A 20,146-nucleotide genomic window follows, 5' to 3' on the forward strand; every position below is an offset into this window, starting at 1 on the left:
CAGTGATTACCGTTGGAGAATCAGAGGAGAGGGACCCCTGGCAGGTCACTTGACATTGCTCCTTTCCCATCTCAGCACTGTATAGAGTTCCTCGGCCCCCACACTACACAGGTCTGAAATCACATTCCTTTACACGCAGTCTCTCAGTCTTCACAGGGTGTTTCTGGCTTTTATGTTGTCCTTCTGACTTGCGAAATTCTCTGTCAGAACGGCAGTGTATTTGCAGTAGGCAGATACACCCTGTGGAGATCATGGCTAACTGGCTGTGTTGTAAAGGAATGTGATTTCAGCCCTGCGGAGAAGGAGCAGTATAGAGTGCTGTAATGGGAAAGGAGCTCAGCAGCCGGGCATAGTATCCAGGGCAGTGGGGTGGTCAGGGGGCTTTGGGGGGGTGCAACTTAGATCTGGGACGGCAAAGCCATGTGACATGAAATCTGGAGCCAGTAGCCCTTCAGGGGCCCCCTGATGAGATGTTAAGGGATTTGTTTTAGCAATTTCTGAAGGTTTCTCTGTGAGTTTTGGAAGGTGTTGGGGGAAGGTCACCTCCCGGAGGTGTATATCTTTTCCCCAGTTGTCAGGGAAGTCGGGGTAAGCAGACATCCCCAAGTGGGGGCGTACAGAGTATCCCAGCTGGTGACTAGAAGACACATGAAGGTCCCATCATGGCTATAGGACAGCAGCAGTCTCCTCCTCTTGCCTCGCTAAGCACGGTTACCATTCCATGTTGCCAGCACATAGCACAGACACTTACCCATCCTGGGCTGTTCTTACCTCATGCTCCTCTCCATTCTGGAAATGCTTCACAGCCAATGAGATTGGAGGGGTGTCAATTGTGGAAGGCAAAATGGAAACCCAGTACTGGAGCGTGGCTGTGGGGCCCTATGGCAGATCAGAGCTGGACTTTGTGGAGGATATGATAATATGGCAGGGAGGCTGCTGGGACCCCCTGGAGCTAGGGACAGGGTTGCCATTGTGACCCCTGCAACCCCTTATGCTATGCCCATGGCACCACACATGTGAGGTATCGCTGTGAAAGTAAGAGCAAGCACACTATTATTTAATGAATTAAAACTAATTAATTCATTAAAAAATATATATTAAAAAAAAAAGATTTAAAATTACAGTACCTTAAGAATGAAATGAATAAATCCGGAACTGGTTTAGAAATTATGGGGATTTAACACCATGATAGATTATGCCCTTTTATTTTGATTAGTAAATAACCCATCTATAATCAAAAAATCGAGGAACAAATTCAAATCTAAATTGATTTTAGTTTAAGAAATAAATTATAGTTTAAAAATTATTTTTAACTGGAAAATGATTTTTAATTCAATATATTTCACAGAAGCGTCTATAGTAAGTCCATCCGTACGTGTGTCATTCTTTTTATATGATTGCTCTTATGTAATTACTTTTATGCACACTACTCTACGATCATCATTGATCTTTGTGTGTACTCGGATGTGGTTCTTTTATACAGGATCGTCTCTGGTTTTCCTTTATATAGATAATTCTGTGTATCCAACCCCTTCTAACAATGCATGAATGGTAGAGCGTAAATGATCTAATCCACCACAGGGGGCGCATCCATGTAATTGATATAATCTGATTAAGTGTCACTTATAAAGCAATTGATGTCCAATTCGATATTCAGGCCCCTAGGACTCAAAACATCAACTAATTATATCCATTGAGTCTCGTGTTTTGACAATTCCCGTACCATATTGATTCCTCTCCAATAGGGTTTGATTTGTTCAATTCCCCAAAATTGGAGACCAGTGGCGTCCATATTATATTTGAGTTTGAAATGTAACGACACATTATGGTCTTTGAATCCAATTTTAATTTTATGAATGTGTTCAGCGATTCTCACTCTAAATTTTCTTTTTGTCCTTCCAATATACATCAACCCACAAGGGCATTTTAAAGCATATACAACGTGAGTGCTGTTACATGTAATAAACTGTTTTATGTTGAACACTCGATTATTTGATGGAGAGGAAAAATTGTATAATGATCTAACTGGCCTAGAGATTTCTCAGCAAGCTTTGCATCTCCGGCAAGCAAAAAAGCCATTTCGATCCCAAAAAGTAGTTGGAGGTTTCGGGGGGTCAACCACTTTCTTTTATAATTTTGTCACCGAAATTTGGGGCCTTCCTATAAATAAATTGAGGTTGAGATGGAAATGCAGGATTTCGTTTTTTATCTAGCAAAAGGACATGCCAATGCCGCTTGAAGATATCTTCTACCACTTTGTATTGCATATGAAAATCCAAAATGAATCCCCATTCGTTATTATGTTTGACTACGACTTGATCTCCTGATCCCATTTCGGTATTAGTTGTGCCACATCCGGAAAAAATGGTTTATAAAAAGGAATCCCGTGGGGGTGGATTTTAAAGGCACATACAACTTGATTGAAAAACAATCAAAAATATTTTATTACATAAAACAAACAAGGAAGTAACATATAATATACATACATGGACCTTTACCTCCAACAAACCCAATTTAAGTAAAGGCCCTTTAAATCTACCACACCCCTCGGTTAATTCTACTCAACCAATTAGAAACACTTCCTCTTTTCCCCGTTCTACATCAAACTCCTCGTATCAGTCGCACCCCTCACATTCCCAATCTAATCAAAAATCCAAGACCACACCGAGTACTAATTTATATTCCGGCGATTCCACCGAAAAGCAACAAGCTAAAAAACTCACACTCTATATGATTACACATCCTCAATCTGCACCTCCATCTACATCACTTCCGGGGCAGTTGGTTACACCTTCCGCGGCTGTTCCGGAAGCCGCTCCTAACACCCACACTAGCACTGTAAATCAAAACCCAATTACTATTACTTCTATTGACACCATTTCCAATGATCCTTCTTTTTTAGAACAAATCCTTGTGGGCACCCCCCATAATTGTACAGTCTCAACTAGAGGTCGACCGATATATCAGCCGATATTTGGCGTTTTTTAATTAATCGGCATCGGCCGATTGTTCTGTTAAAAAAGGCCGATGATATATTCAGCGCAACTTGCAAATGACTTCAGTGACTTGTCTCCTGGGCAGTCTGCCAAGAAAAGATCAAAATGATACAATGTTTACACTTGAATGAATGAATTGAACTCTGTGTGTAGAAGTTCTCAGTTTAACCATTTAAAGACTAAATCTTTTTTGACACTTGATGCTTACAAATAAAGATCCAGTATTTTCTGCTAGAAATTCACTTAGAACCCCCAAAACTTATATATATATATTTTTTAGCAGAGATCCTAGGGAATAAAATAGCGGCTGTTGCAATATATTATGTCACACGGTATTTGCGCAGCGGTCTTTCAAACTCAATTTTTTGGGGAAAAAATACACAGATTTAAAAAAAAAAAAAAAAAAAACAGTAAAGTTAGCCCATTTTTTTTCATCCAAAAGTTTTGATTACCTGTTTTTTTATATGTATATATATATATATATATATATATATATATATATAATTCTAAATTATACATACACGTGAACTGTTTGGATGTTTGTTTTGTTTAATGTAAGAAATTTTCTGTATCACCAAGACCCCTTTCACACCACACCACCGATAGCGTGGGTGGTAAAACGCTGCTATTTTTAGTGGCGTTTTACCGCCGGATTTGCGGCGCATTTCGGGTGCTAGCGGGGCACTTTTACCCCCACTATCGGCCGCGAAAGGGTTAAACCCGCCAGCAATACGCCGCAATAGCGGCGTTTTTCTGGCAGTATTACAGCGCTGCCCCATTGATTTCAATAGGGAGCAGTGGTGGAGGAGCGGTAAACACACCGCTCCTAAGAAGCTGCTGGCAGGACTTTTTTCTGACGTCCTGCCAGTGCACCGCTGTCGTGTGAAAGCCCTCGGGCTTTCACACTACACACAATGGTGCAGCTTCTTTAGGGCGTTTTGCAAGCTCTATTTCTAACGCTATAGCGCCTGCAAAACACCCTGGTGTGAAAGGGGTCTTAAGGCTGCTTTCACACTGGAGCGAGCAGGCGTTGACGGTAAAACGCTGCCAGTTTTAGCAGCGCTTTACCGTCATTTTAGCGGGGCACTTATAATTCAGCTAGCGGCCCAGGAAGGGGTTAAATGTGCCCGTGAAGCTCAGCTGCCAAATCGCATTGCAGGTGCTTCGGCAGTGGTGCCCATTCATTTCAATGGGCAGGAGTGGTGGAGGAGCGGTATACACCACTCAAAAGATGCTGCTTGCAGGACTTTTTTTTAAAGTCCTGCCAGCGCATCTCCTCAGTGTGAAAGCACTTGGGGCTTCCACACAGACTGCAGGAGAGCCGTTTTTGCAGGCGAGTTATTATCTGATTTAACCAAAGTTAATCTTTCTTCTTACAAGCTCCCTGTTGATGAAATTAACGTCCTGAGGAAAGGCCTCAATTTTTGCCCTACCCAAGATATTGATGTATTCGACGTATATAAAGACCTTCAATTATTTGTTCGTAAATTACCGTATATACTCGAGTATAGGCCGACCCGAATATAAGCCGAGGCCCCCAATTTACCCCCAAAAAAACTGGCAAACTTATTGACTCGTGTATAAGCCGAGGGTGAGACATGCCTGTCCATCCCTGTGTGTGTGTCCGTCCATCCCTGTGTGTCCGTCCATCCCTGTGTGTCCGTCCATCCCTGTGTGTCCGTCCATCCATCCCTGTGTGTCCATCCATCCATCCATCCCTGTGTGTGTGTGTCCATCCATCCATCCATCCCTGTGTGTGTGTGTCTCCATCCATCCATCCATCCATCCCTGTGTGTGTGTGTCTCCATCCATCCATCCATCCATCCCTGTGTGTGTGTGTCTCCATCCATCCATCCATCCATCCCTGTGTGTGTCTCCATCCATGTGTGTGTGTGTGTGTGTGTGTGTGTGTGTGTGTGTGTGTGTGTGTGTGTGTGTGTGTGTGTGTCCAGCCTACCTTTGTCCCGAGCCTCCGTCCCGTGCCTTGCCTCCTTGCCTCCGTCCCGTGCCTTGCCTCCTTGCATCCGTCCCGTCCCGTGTCGTGCCTTGCCTTGCCTTGCCCCCGTCCCGTCCCGTCCTGTGCCGTGCCGTCCCGTGCCCTCTTCGTCGGCGGCCATTGTAAAGTTCAAAAGCTGCGCCGCCGCCTTCGCCTGTGATAGGCGGAACACTGAATTTCCCAGCAGCCTGTGTTCCGCCTATCACAGACGTCGTATCATCCTCGTCCGTAGTACGAGGATGATACGATGTCCGTGATAGGCGGAACACAGGCTGCTGGGAAATTCAGTGTTCCGCCTATCACAGGCGAAGGCGGAGCCGGAGGCGCGGCTTTTGAATAGAATGGCCGCTGTCTGTCTGCTCGACACGCTGATCGAGCGGGCAGACAGCGATGACTCGAGTATAAGCCGAGGGGGGCACTTTCAGCCTCAAAAAAGAGGCTGAAAATCTCGGCTTATACTCGAGTATATACGGTACTTCTAAAGAAACTTTTCTCCAATAAGGAAGTTCATACTACACACACCTCCCAAGAAACACAAGCACTGGACCAATTAGTGGCCCTTTTGAAAGAAAATAATCCAATTGACCTTATTGATCAACTCGATTTAACCTCCTTGTTGGAGGACACAGTAGATCCACAGGATATCCCTTTTAAGGTAAACTAAATCCAATCTTAAGAAGAAATCTGACTTTTGCCCTGCCCCCAGTACATGCCCTAATGCCGCAGCATTTTTGAAGCTCATCTACAATGATTTGGAAGCGTTAAAAATCCGGAAACGCAGGTCCTAGCCAACCTCAGTAGACAGGAACACATAGCCCTTAAACAACTCTCACTTAACAAAAATATCACAATTAAAACATCAGATAAGGGAGGAAATATTGTCCTTCTTGACAATACAACATACATCGAAATGTGCACTAAAATACTCAGCAACACTGACTGGTACCGTTGTGTCCCTGCCAACATTGTGAAGAAGTACACCCTTGAGTTTTATGCTATCATTGATTCGGCCTTCTCTAATCAAATTATCACCCAACAAACTTGGGAATTTGTTCAAAATAAATTTCCACGTGTTCCCGTATTTTATGCTTTGCCAAAAATTCACAAGAATGCAAACAACCCCCCTGGTAGGCCAATTATCTCAGGCGTTGGCTGTCAGTGACAACACTAGCAAAGTTTCCTCCTTGCCTTCCTTTGTTAAGGATACTCTTTAGTTTCTTCAAGTCATTGATTCCTTAATCATTCTGGACCACGCCATCTTTGTAGCAGTGGATGCAGAATCCCTTTACAACTCGATCCCTCACGATAAAAGGGGATAGCAGTTGTTCAACACTTTCTATCCAAGAACCCCGAGATCGACCCGAGATACGGGGAGTTTATCATGTCAATTTTAGATTTCATTTTACAACACAATGTATTCACCTTCAACGGCTCCTACTTCCTCTAGGTGCAGGGGGTAGCGATGGGGACCTGCTATGCCCCATCCTACGCCAACCTGTACCTGGGGGAGTGGGAGGCAATGGTTCTGGATGATGAGGACTTGTCGATGTACTCGGACCACATTCTTTGTTGGTACCGGTACATCAACGACATCTTCATCATCTGGGACGGCCCCCATGACCCGTTAGAACAGTGGCTCCTGAGAATTAACAAGAATAACTTTAATCTACATTTTACTATGAACTCTGATCTTGATCGCATCACCTTCCTTGATGTGGAGATTTACAGGGGTGAATCTGGCAAAGTGTTAAGTAAACTATTTAGGAAGCCAACTGCAGGCAACTCTATTCTCTACGTGTCAAGCTTTCATCCCAAACCCCTAATAAATTCCATCCCGTACAGCCAGTACCTTCGAGTTAGGTGTAATTGCTCGGATGAGGTCGTGTTTCGGGAGGAGGCCAATCAGCTCCGCAAGAGATTGCTTTTGCGGGGCTATTCCCATACCTCCCTGAAGCGCGCCTTCAAACGAGCTTGCCTTCACAATAGAATCGACCTTATACATCGCAAAAAATCTAAAAAGGAAACTGAGGATATCAGAATTATAACTAAATTTAGCAACCAACAAGAGCAGGTTAAGAAAATGATTGAAAAATGCTGGCACATTCTTACATGCGATCCGTCTCTAGGCAAATTTGTGACATCAAAACCCTCCTTTACTTTCAAACAAGCCACATCCATTGGTGACACCCTTGTGAAAAGTGAATTTCGAGACGCTACAAGTTTTACACACTGCAAATACAAAGGCACTTTTACATGCGGTAAATGTCATAACTGCAAATTTATGTTGACACAAAAAAATCCACTTTTGCCCAATGGCAAAATCTTTCACCCAAAACACTTTGCCAACTGCCACACATTCAGAGTAATTTATTTGCTCCTGTGTGAGTGCAGTTGTTTTTACGTTGGCAAAACCAAACAGGAATTTTGGAAACGTGCATATAGGCATATTACTAGTATGCGCACCTGTGATCCGGACCTCCCCCTAGGCCGCCACACCACCTTAGTCCATGGGGGAAACTCCCCAAAATCAAATTCCTCATCTTGGACAGAATTCACCCAAACCACAGGGGGGGAGATTGGAACAAAATTCTCCTGCAGATGGATTCACTCCTTGAAAGCTACTCAGTCTCCGGGTCTTAACGACACTATTTGGTTCAAACCGTTTTTGGAAGGGTTCGTCTCAGGGGGTAGGAAACAATAGGGAATTAGCTACTTATACTTATGATATTTATACCACTATCTTTTTTTGTCATCTTTTGCGCTTTTTACATATAAGTCATCCAATATGTACTATTATTTATTTTGATGGCGTTATTGCTAAATGAACTGTTGTATGATTGTGTTATTGTTAAACTAAGCAGTAGAGTTATATTGCACTATAATAATTGATTATCGTTCTATTTTGCCAGTGTTTGAAGCTAATTATTTTATTCTGTACCTTTAAGGGCGAGGGAGGCCTTCAGCATTTTGTGCAACTCTATTACATGACCATTTTTTATTTCATTATTTGTCACCCCCAAATCCATGGTATTCCCATGGCTTATATGGATTCTTTTGTCAGTTTATATGTGGATTACATCTGGGCGCTTACATCTCCCGCTCTAATATCTTGTCCTCCGTTATTCAACAGATTCCATGTTAATGTTGTATCTACACCCCTGAAGAAGGATATGCTTTATTAAGCTCCGAAGCGCGTAGGGTGGCTATACCTACATGGATTATATTATAAACCTATGTGGTGCACATTGTTATTAACAGTGTCTTTATAATTGTACCCAGAGATATATTTTTTATGTATATTGTATATTACTTCCTTGTTTGTTTTATGTAATAAAATATTTTTCATTGTTTTTCAATCAAGTTGTACGTGCCTTTAAAATCCTCCCCCAGGGGATTCCTTTTTATAATACATTTTAGTGTGTCTTTTCACACTGGGGCGGTGCGCTTGGGGGACGTTAGGAAAAGTCCTGCAAGCAGCATCTTTAGAGCGGATTGGGAGTGCTGTATACAAAGCTTCCAAAACACCCTGCCCATTGAAATGAATTGGCAGCGCTTCCAAAGAGCCTGAAAAGTACTTCGGAAGCGCCACAACATGGGTACGTTTAACCCCCTCTTCAGCCGCTAGCGGGGGTTAAAAGTGCCCAGCTAGTGGGGGTTAAACACCCTGATTAAACATCACTAAAGTGCAGCTAAAATGCTCACTGCTTTAGCGCTAATGCGGCCACGGCTCAGCGTGAAAGGGGTCCTAATGCTGTATGGTGCCCAAGTAAATGAGCCATTATTGTTGAACTGTAGACCAAATTTTTTTTCTTTTTCTTTTTAATAGAGCAAGGGAGGGTTACAACCACCCGTCAGTTTTCTTTCCACATCTGTGGCTCGTTGTTCAGACTTCCTTTCACATCCTATCCCATGCCAAATACAGGAATTGAGAGGAAATCCCTTCTGAGTAAGGGAATCCCTGGGTGTCACCAGAACTAGTGCCGATAATCCTGTTTCGGCGTCAACCCAAAATTAGTGATTTCCTTTTACCTTCACTTTCGATGATAATGGTTAAAAATGAAAGTAGAGGGTGAGTCTCCCTAACGGGGTCACAGATCTGTTCCCTCTCCACCAGGGCTGGACTGGGACAGAAATTTGGCCCTGGACTTCATCCAGACCGGCCCACTTACATTTTGAGTGTCCCATCAGCACTCCCTAACATCAGTGTGTCCCATCAGCACCCCCTTACAACAGAGTGTCCCATCATCACCCATTACATCAGAGTGCCCCATCACCAGCCCCCTTACATCAGAGTGTCCCATCAGCACTCCCTAACATCAGAGAGTCCCATCAGCACTCCCTAACATCAGAGTGTCCCATCAGCACCCCCTAACATCAGAGTGTCCCATCAGCACCCCCTTACATCAGAGTGTCCCATCACCAGCCCCCTTACATGAGAGTGTCCCATCAGCACTCCCTAACATCAGAGAGTCCCATCAGCGCCCCCTAACATCAGTGTGTCCCATCAGCACCCCCTTACAACAGAGTGTCCCATCATCACCCCTTACATCAGAGTGTCTCATCACCAGCCCCCTTACATAAGAGTGTCCCATCAGTACTCCCTAACATCAGAGAGTCCCATCAGCGCCCCCTAACATCAGAGAGTCCCATCAGCACCCCCTTACATCAGAGTGTCCCATCACCAGCCCCCTTACATCAGAGTGTCCCATCAGCACTCCCTAACATCAGAGAGTCCCATCAGCACCCCCTAACATCAGAGTGTCCCATCAGCACCCCCTTACATCAGAGTGTCCCATCACCAGCCCCCTTACATCAGAGTGTCCCATCACCAGCCCCCTTACATCAGAGTGTCCCATCAGCACTCCCTAACATCAGAGTGTCCCATCAGCACCCCCTAACATCAGAGAGTCCCATCAGCACCCCCTTACATCAGAGTGTCCCATCACCAGCCCCCTTACATCAGAGTGTCCCATTACCAGCCCCCTTACATCAGAGTGTCCCATTACCAGCCCCCTTACATCAGAGTGTCCCATTACCAGCACCTCCGTACATCAGAATGTCCCATCAGCAGCCCCCTTACATCAGAGTGTTCCATCAGCACCCCCTTACATCAGAGTGTCCCATTACCAGCCCCCTTACATCAGAGTGTCCCATTACCAGCCCCCTTATATCAGAGTGTCCCATCAGCACTCCCTAATATCAGAGAGTCCCATCAGCACTCCCTAACATCAGAGTGTCCCATCAGCACCCCCTAACATCAGAGAGTCCCATCAGCACCCCCTTACATCAGAGTGTCCCATCACCAGCCCCCTTACATCAGAGTGTCCCATTACCAGCCCCCTTACATCAGAGTGTCCCATTACCAGCCCCCTTACATCAGAGTGTCCCATTACCAGCACCTCCGTACATCAGAATGTCCCATCAGCAGCCCCCTTACATCAGAGTGTTCCATCAGCACCCCCTTACATCAGAGTGTCCCATTACCAGCCCCCTTACATCAGAGTGTCCCATTACCAGCCCCCTTACATCAGAGTGTCCCATCAGCACACCCTAACATCAGAGAGTCCCATCAGCACCCCCTTACATCAGAGTGTCCCATCACCAGCCCCCTTACATAAGAGTGTCCCATCAGCACTCCCTAACATCAGAGTGTCCCATCAGCGCCCCCTAACATCAGTGTGTCCCATCAGCACCCCCTTACAACAGAGTGTCCCATCATCACCCCTTACATCAGAGTGTCCCATCACCAGCCCCCTTACATAAGAGTGTCCCATCAGTGCTCCCTAACATCAGAGAGTCCCATCAGCGCCCCCTAACATCAGAGAGTCCCATCAGCACCCCCTTACATCAGAGTGTCCCATCACCAGCCCCCTTACATCAGAGTGTTCCATCAGCACTCCCTAACGTCAGAGTCCCATCAGCACTCCCTAACATCAGAGTGTCCCATCAGCACCCCCTAACATCAGAGAGTCCCATCAGCACCCCCTTACATCAGAGTGTCCCATCACCAGCCCCCTTACATCAGAGTGTCCCATTACCAGTCCCCTTACATCAGAGTGTCCCATTACCAGCCCCCTTACATCAGAGTGTCCCATTACCAGCACCTCCGTACATCAGAGTGTCTCATCAGCACCCCCTTACATCAGAGTGTCCCATCAGCACCCCCTTACATCAGAGTGTCCCATTACCAGCCCCCTTACATCAGAGTGTCCCATTACCAGCCCCCTTACATCAGAGTGTCCCATTACCAGCCCCCTTACATAAGAGTGTCCCATCAGCAGCCCCCTTACATCAGAGTGTCCCATCAGCAGCCCCCTTACATCAGAGTGTCCCATCAGCAGCCCCCTTACATAAGAGTGTCCCATCAGCACTCCCTAACATCAGAGAGTCCCATCAGCACCCCCTTACATCAGAGTGTCCCATCACCAGCCCCCTTACATCAGAGAGTCCCATCAGCACCCCCTTAAATCAGAGAGTCCCATCAGCACCCCCTTACATCAGAGAGTCCCATCAGCACCAACTTACATCAGAGTGTCCCATCAGCACCCCCTTACATCAGAGTGTTCCATTACCAGTCCCCTTACATCAGAGTGTCCCATTACCAGCCCCATTACATCAGTGTCCCATCAGCACACCCTAACATCAGAGTGTCCCATCAGCACCCCCTAACATCAGAGAGTCCCATCAGCACCCCTTACATCAGAGTGTCCCATCACCAGCCCCCTTACATCAGAGTGTCCCATCAGCACTCCCTAACATCAGAGAGTCCCATCAGCACCCCCTTACATCAGAGAGTCCCATCAGCACCCCCTTACATCAGAGTGTCCCATCACCAGCCCCCTTACATCAGAGTGTCCCATCAGCACTCTCTAACATCAGAGTCCCATCAGCACTCCCTAACATCAGAGTGTCCCATTACCAGCACCTCCGTACATCAGAATGTCCCATCAGCAGCCCCCTTACATCAGAGTGTTCCATCAGCACCCCCTTACATCAGAGTGTCCCATTACCAGCCCCCTTACATCAGAGTGTCCCATTACCAGCCCCCTTACATCAGAGTGTCCCATCAGCACACCCTAACATCAGAGAGTCCCATCAGCACCCCCTTACATCAGAGTGTCCCATTACCAGCCCCCTTACATCAGAGTGTCCCATTACCAGCACCTCCGTACATCAGAATGTCCCATCAACAGCCCCCTTACATCAGAGTGTTCCATCAGCACCCCCTTACATCAGAGTGTCCCATTACCAGCCCCCTTACATCAGAGTGTCCCATTACCAGCCCCCTTACATCAGAGTGTCCCATCAGCACACCCTAACATCAGAGAGTCCCATCAGCACCCCCTTACATCAGAGTGTCCCATCATCACCCCTTACATAAGAGTGTCCCATCACCAGCCCCCTTACATAAGAGTGTCCCATCAGTACTCCCTAACATCAGAGAGTCCCATCAGTGCCCCCTAACATCAGAGAGTCCCATCAGCACCCCCTTACATCAGAGTGTCCCATCACCAGCCCCCTTACATCAGAGTGTCCCATCAGCACTCCCTAACATCAGAGAGTCCCATCAGCACTCCCTAACATCAGAGTGTCCCATCAGCACCCCCTAACATCAGAGTGTCCCATCAGCACCCCCTTACATCAAAGTGTCCCATCACCTTACATCAGAGTGTCCCATCAGCACTCCCTAATATCAGAGAGTCCCATCAGCACTCCCTAACATCAGAGTGTCCCATCAGCACCCCCTAACATCAGAGAGTCCCATCAGCACCCCCTTACATCAGAGTGTCCCATCACCAGCCCCCTTACATCAGAGTGTCCCATTACCAGCCCCCTTACATCAGAGTGTCCCATTACCAGCCCCCTTACATCAGAGTGTCCCATTACCAGCACCTCCGTACATCAGAATGTCCCATCAGCAGCCCCCTTACATCAGAGTGTTCCATCAGCACCCCCTTACATCAGAGTGTCCCATTACCAGCCCCCTTACATCAGAGTGTCCCATTACCAGCCCCCTTACATCAGAGTGTCCCATCAGCACACCCTAACATCAGAGAGTCCCATCAGCACCCCCTTACATCAGAGTGTCCCATTACCAGCCCCCTTACATCAGAGTGTCCCATTACCAGCCCCCTTACATCAGAGTGTCCCATCAGCACACCCTAACATCAGAGAGTCCCATCAGCACCCCCTTACATCAGAGTGTCCCATCACCAGCCCCCTTACATAAGAGTGTCCCATCAGCACTCCCTAACATCAGAGTGTCCCATCAGCGCCTCCTAACATCAGTGTGTCCCATCAGCACCCCCTTACAACAGAGTGTCCCATCATCACCCCTTACATCAGAGTGTCCCATCACCAGCCCCCTTACATAAGAGTGTCCCATCAGTACTCCCTAACATCAGAGAGTCCCATCAGCGCCCCCTAACATCAGAGAGTCCCATCAGCACCCCCTTACATCAGAGTGTCCCATCACCAGCCCCCTTACATCAGAGTGTCCCATCAGCACTCCCTAATATCAGAGTCCCATCAGCACTCCCTAACATCAGAGTGTCCCATCAGCACCCCCTAACATCAGAGAGTCCCATCAGCACCCCCTTACATCAGAGTGTCCCATCACCAGCCCCCTTACATCAGAGTGTCCCATTACCAGCCCCCTTACATCAGAGTGTCCCATTACCAGCACCTCCGTACATCAGAGTGTCTCATCAGCAGCCCCCTTACATCAGAGTGTCCCATCAGCACCCCCTTACATCAGAGTGTCCCATTACCAGCCCCCTTACATCAGAGTGTCCCATTACCAGCCCCCTTACATCAGAGTGTCCCATTACCAGCCCCCTTACATAAGAGTGTCCCATCAGCAGCCCCCTTACATCAGAGTGTCCCATCAGCAGCCCCCTTACATCAGAGTGTCCCATCAGCAGCCCCCTTACATAAGAGTGTCCCATCAGCACTCCCTAACATCAGAGAGTCCCATCAGCACCCCCTTACATCAGAGTGTCCCATCACCAGCCCCCTTACATCAGAGAGTCCCATCAGCACCCCCTTAAATCAGAGAGTCCCATGAGCACCCCCTTACATCAGAGAGTCCCATCAGCACCAACTTACATCAGAGTGTCCCATCAGCACCCCCTTACATCAGAGTGTTCCATTACCAGTCCCCTTACATCAGAGTGTCCCATTACCAGCCCCATTACATCAGTGTCCCATCAGCACACCCTAACATCAGAGTGTCCCATCAGCACCCCCTAACATCAGAGAGTCCCATCAGCACCCCTTACATCAGAGTGTCCCATCACCAGCCCCCTTACATCAGAGTGTCCCATCAGCACTCCCTAACATCAGAGAGTCCCATCAGCACCCCCTTACATCAGAGAGTCCCATCAGCACCCCCTTACATCAGAGTGTCCCATCAGCACCCCCTTACATCAGAGTGTCCCATCAGCACCCCCTTACATCAGAGTGTCCCATTACCAGCCCCCTTACATCAGAGTGTCCCATTACCAGCCCCCTTACATCAGAGTGTCCCATCAGCACACCCTAACATCAGAGTGTCCCATCAGCAGCCCCCTTACATCAGAGTGTCCCATCAGCACCCCCTTACATCAGAGTGTCCCATTACCAGCCCCCTTACATCAGAGTGTCCCATTACCAGCCCCCTTACATCAGAGTGTCCCATTACCAGCACCTCCATACATCAGAGTGTCCCATCAGCAGCCCCCTTACATCAGAGTGTCCCATCAGCAGCCCCCTTACATCAGAGTGTCCCATCAGCAGCCCCTTACATCAGAGTGTCCCATCAGCACCCCCCTTACATCAGAGTGTCCCATCAGCAGCCCCCTTACATCAGAGTGTCCCATCACCAGCCCCCTTACATCAGAGTGGCCCACTGAGCCATCGGCCCACCGGGAAACTCCCAGTAGTCCCGATGGCCGGTACATGCCTGCTCTCCACACTATCCAAAAAAAAAAAAAAAGTCTTTAATTATACATCAAGGCTGCATTCACACCTGAGCAGAGCGTATTTTTGCCAGAGATTTGCCAGTGAATTTTTGGTATGTTTTAACGCATATATACACGTTTTTGAAGCATTTTTTATATGTATTATAAGCTTCAGGAGGAGGAGAAGGAGCCTAGTTGTTAGGCAGAGAAATGCTTGAAAAATGCACATAAATACTTGTGCAGCGCATATTCAGACACACCCATTGAATTTGAATAGGATAAATCTGCATGAATCTACGTAATCAGATTTGATTGGGGCCTTAATAAAGAATACATAAAAAAGAAAGAACACAGAAAACTATTTGTTGCTCAGACTTCCTGCTTAAAGGACAACTTTAGAACCATCTCATTAATTGCAGTCTTCCTAGTAAATTTCCATTCTTCCGACTTCCATGGTCCTCATTGGTAAGTCCTGATTGGCACTACAGAGCCTTTGCAAGGAAAGTGTCTCATCCAGGTCCTCTTCCTACCATGCATGCACCCAGGGGCCCTATTCATTACTATGGATGATTCCTACCAGGGTGGATTTGAATTCACTGTGGCCATCATTCAGCCATAGCACGGATGTCAAGTGGTTAAACAGCAACTGTCATCTCTGTCCCGCAGTGGCTCCTCCTCTGACCCGCTGTTGACTCACCGACAGTCCCATTCACTTTAATGGGACAGCTGGTGATGTGGCAGTGACACAACAAGGTGAGGGACGTGGTGGCAGCAGGTGAGTGGATGCCCCCTAACAAGTGCTGCCATGATGGATCTGAAGTGACAGGTGCTCTTTAAACGTAAGGACTTATTGGTAGTTAGAATCTTTAATATTTGCAAACAAAATGAAGGTTTCTTATTTAGAATAATAAGCTGTCAGGTTAGTAAAACAGCGATATCTGAGCCTATTCAATCATACAGTTTGTAGTGTACATAGATTTGCAAAATAATGGGATAAAGGAATATTCCTGAATTTTGTTTTATCGCCTGGTTACTGTGAATACATCAATGCAGTGCCTGTTATCTCAGCTTGCAGAGCTTGGATTCATTGAATGAGTTTATCAAAAAATGTAAATATTGCAGAATATACAGCCTCATGTTACATAACTAAGCTCCATTTCATGCTGAATAAACTAAATTATTAATGCATCCTAAATAGAAATTTATCTTTAGATAGATTTTTACCCCAAAAGCATTTTATTAAAAAAATTGATAAAAAAAATCAAAAAAAAAAATCAGATAAAAAAATAAAATCATTTATTTATATCCACCCTGATTCCTACTCTGCTGGGTGACTGGTGGCTACCAAGAGTACTGTACAGATCATCTATAGGAATTAATGGAGTGATGACACGTATGCTCGTTAGGGAGAGAGAACCCAGTCAGAATGTTTTCTTTGTAAAAGCTATGAATGAAACTATGACTGAAATAAAAAATGCTATACATGATGCCGTCTATTTCCAGAATTAACAGCATTTGTTTCTGAGTTCCCAGAATAAACTGTGTGTAAAGGCATTGGGGCGCCTGCCTTTACACACACATGACATTTAATGACATCCCAGTCTTAGTCCGTAGGGTTCAGTATTGCATTGCCCACCCTTTGCAGCTATAACAGCTTCAAGTCTTCTGGGAAGGCTGAGCACAAGGTTTAGAAGTGTGTCTATGGGAATGTTTGACCATTTTTCCAGAAGAGCATTTGTGAGGTCAGGCACTGATGTTGGATGAGAAGACCTGGCTCGCAGTCTCCACTCTAATTCATCCCAAAGGTGTTCTATCAGGTTGAGGTCAGGACTCTGTGCAGGCCAGTCAAGTTTGTGCACTGGTGCACAGACAAGTTGGAACAGGAAAGGGCCATCCTCAAACTGTTCCCACAAAGCTGGGAGCAGAAATTGTCCAAAATGTCTTGGTATGCTCACGCCTTAAGAGATTCCTTCACTGGAACTAAGAGGCCAATCCCAACTCCTGAAAAACAACCCCACACCATAACCCCCACCTCTACCAAATGATTTGGACCAGTGCAAAAAGCAAGGTCCATAAAGACATGCATGAGTGAGTTTGGGGTGGAGGAACTTGACTGGACTACACAGAGTCCTGACCTCAACCCGATAGAACACCTTTGGGATATATTAGAGGTGAGACTGCACTCCAGGCCTTCTCGTCCAACATCAGTGCCTGACCTCACAAACGCACTTCTGGAAGAATGGTCCAACATTTCCATAGACACACACCTAAACCTTGTGGACAGCCTTCCCAGAAGAGTTGAAGCTGTTATAACTGCAAAGGGTGGGCCAACCCAATACTGAACCCTGCAGACTAAGGCTGGATTCACACCTATACAGTTTTAGTGCTTTTTGCATTTTGCAGATTTGCCCTAGAGTCCAAATAACATGGTTTCCTATGGAACACGATCTGTAGTGCAAATCAGCAAAATGCAAAAAGCACATAAAAATGCGTAGGTGTGAATCCAGCCTTAGACTGGGAGGCCATTAAAGTTGATGTGCGGTAACATTTTCGGTAGTATCAATGACTATGGTTGTTGTATTTTGCTCCTACCTTAAATGGACTTCCGTCGTGTACATTTTGCTTTTGTTCATGTACGTTCACGTTACGCTTTTTACCTTTGTTGAAAATCAATGACGACTAATAAAAATTGCTATTTGAAAAAACAAAACAAAAAAAAAACAAGTTAATGTGCGTGTAAAGGCAGCTGTCACAATACTTTTGACAATATATTGTATTTCTGTTACCTGTTGATCCTGTCAATTGATCATATATTTTTCTACTTCCTATAACGTGACAACTCTGCAGTGAGATCATGTACTATATATATTGTACAAGATCTCATATATATATATAAATATATATAATAATATGTATTATAATAATAATTATAATAATAATAATAATAATAATGTACCATCACCCTGTAAGACAGAAGAGTCTAAAGCCCGTACACATGGGCTGAATGGTGGGCAGCATCGCTTGGTCCACTAGAAACCGCCAGACGCTCTGCCCGTGTGCTGCAGCCAACAGAAGGCGGCCAGCTTCTATTAAAGGGACATGGCAGTCCCCCCTGTCAGAACACAATAGCACAGTAGGGGAGATAGCTGTACTAACATCTCTTAGTTAGTACATCGGCTCCTCTGGAGCTGTCAGTTTTTTTTTGTTCAGCCCTGAAAGAAAAAATGAGTAGTGTGTTCTAGACTTTAGATGGACATGTTGTTTTGAGTTGATGGGGACTATTTCCCCCTGCTTGCAATGCAAATTTACACTTTGAATTTAGGGGACTGTAAACACACACACCTGAGCAGCGTTACTACCTGCAAAGGCAATGGATTGGGGTGTACATATGGCCACAATGCTTTCCACTGCGGCGCAACCAAATTTATCCGCACTGTCGCTCATGGCGGCCAACAGCGACTGACAGATGAGACTCAATCAACTGAATGGGGTGGTGGGGTTTTTAGGGGGTAAAACAGGCAACATAATGCCTCCTCAACACCTGTTAAACACCCTCCAAAGATCAATCCAATACTGATCGCTCTTCAGAGAGCAACACGAGTGTAAACAAGCCAGGATTCTGCCAATTCAGATCTGTGCAGTGCCTTGACACGCATTGGCTGAAAACATTCCGAGTTTTGAATCCACTGATGCTTTTCATGAGCCTTTCATGGGAGTTTCAGCACACGTCAACGCATGACAAACATACCTGTCCAAGGTAATAACAAAAGAACACAGGAAACAACAGACACGCAAATGTGAAGTCAGCCTAAGCGATACTCAAATTAAAACTGGAACTGAAGTCTAAAGTGGAGCTCAGCCCAAAAGTGGAAGCTCTGCTTGTTCACACCATAACTTTTGCGCAAACCAATTAGTTAACGCTTATTGTGATTTTCTTTATCAAAAATATGTAGAAGAATACATATTGGCCTAAACTGAGGAAAAAAAATATTTTTTATATTATAACAAAATGTAAAATATAATGCTTTTTTTTCAAAATTGTTGCTCTTTTTTTGTTTATAGCGCAAAAAATAAAAACCACAGAGGTGATCAAATACCACCAAAAGAAATCTCTATTTGTGGGGAAAAAAGGACGTCAATTTTGTTTGGGAGCCATGTCGCACGACCGCACAATTGTCAGTTAAAGAGACGCAGTGTCGAATCGCAAAAAGTGGTCTGGGGCTTAAGTGGTTAACATTCATGAGCTACACTATTTGTAGCTCCTGACTAGGGTTGTCAAACGCCAGTAAATTTACTGACAGTTTGTAAAAATCTGTGATTTTTTTTATAACTACCAGTAACGGCTCTTTCACACGGAAAGGATCCGCGCTGATCTGCCCCGTGGACATCCGCTTGCTCAGCGGGGATCGCTCTGTCGATCCCCACTGAGCAGGCAGAGGACAGGTTTGTCTCTGCACACCGTGCAGGGACGGACCTGTCCGAGCACCGCTCTCCCCTATAGGGGATCGGATGAGGACGGACCGCAGAGTCCATCGTCACCCGATCCGATCCTCAGACTTTTTCGGATCGGAGCGGGTCGGACGTCAGCGGACATGTCACCGCTGACATCCGACGCTCCATAGACCTCTATGGAGCATCCGTTCAGGTCCACCTGAAAAAAGGCGGACTTGAGCGTATCAGTCGCGTGAAAGAGGCCTATATATCAGGGGCTGATATTTTCATGCTGTGTTGACTTTATAAGTGTAAATCAAACAAATGACTTTGGTATAGGTATTGTCAGTGTTTTCATATATGTTTATACTGTTCAAATATGCACTGTTTTAGTTTTCAATAGGAGTTCTGTAATTTCTTATGCCAGTAAAAAATGTGCTCCGCCAGTAAATTTTCCATGTTTTGTCAGTAAAAAATACTGTAGGAGGATGGCAACCCTGTTCCTGACTTTTCATTTTTTTTTTATTTATACAGGCTGGAACTTCTCTTTTAAAAAAAATAAGAGCAGGCAGAAATTTTATTGTAGACACAATGAGGTTGATTTATTAACGGCAAATATACTGTGCCCTGCAAGTCCACTTGTTCTAGATTTAAGGGGAAGCTCTGAAATGAGAGGAAGCTCTGCTGTTTTCCTTCATTTAGTCTCTTTTTGTATATAGTGCAAAAAAATGTAAAACTGCAGAGTTGATCAAATCCCACCAAAAGAAAGCTCTATTTATGTG

General features: G+C 45.6%; 1 protein-coding gene across 9 annotated transcripts in view; it reads right to left on the reverse strand.

Moving 5' to 3' along the window:
- Window positions 1-20,146, reverse strand: part of LOC143988956 (uncharacterized) — a 570,864-nt gene that overhangs the window by 236,624 nt on the left and 314,094 nt on the right. For all 9 annotated transcript variants that reach the window (XR_013276941.1, XR_013276942.1, XR_013276943.1 and 6 more), the window contains one exon: window positions 17,526-17,625. The gene's annotated coding sequence lies outside the window, so the exon portion shown is untranslated. The remainder of the gene's footprint in view (window positions 1-17,525; window positions 17,626-20,146) is intronic.

This window comes from Lithobates pipiens, unplaced genomic scaffold (genome assembly GCF_037356315.1).
Source record: "Lithobates pipiens isolate NorthernLeopardFrog02 unplaced genomic scaffold, aLitPip1_a1.2 Scaffold_18, whole genome shotgun sequence".
Lineage (NCBI taxonomy): Eukaryota > Metazoa > Chordata > Amphibia > Anura > Ranidae > Lithobates > Lithobates pipiens.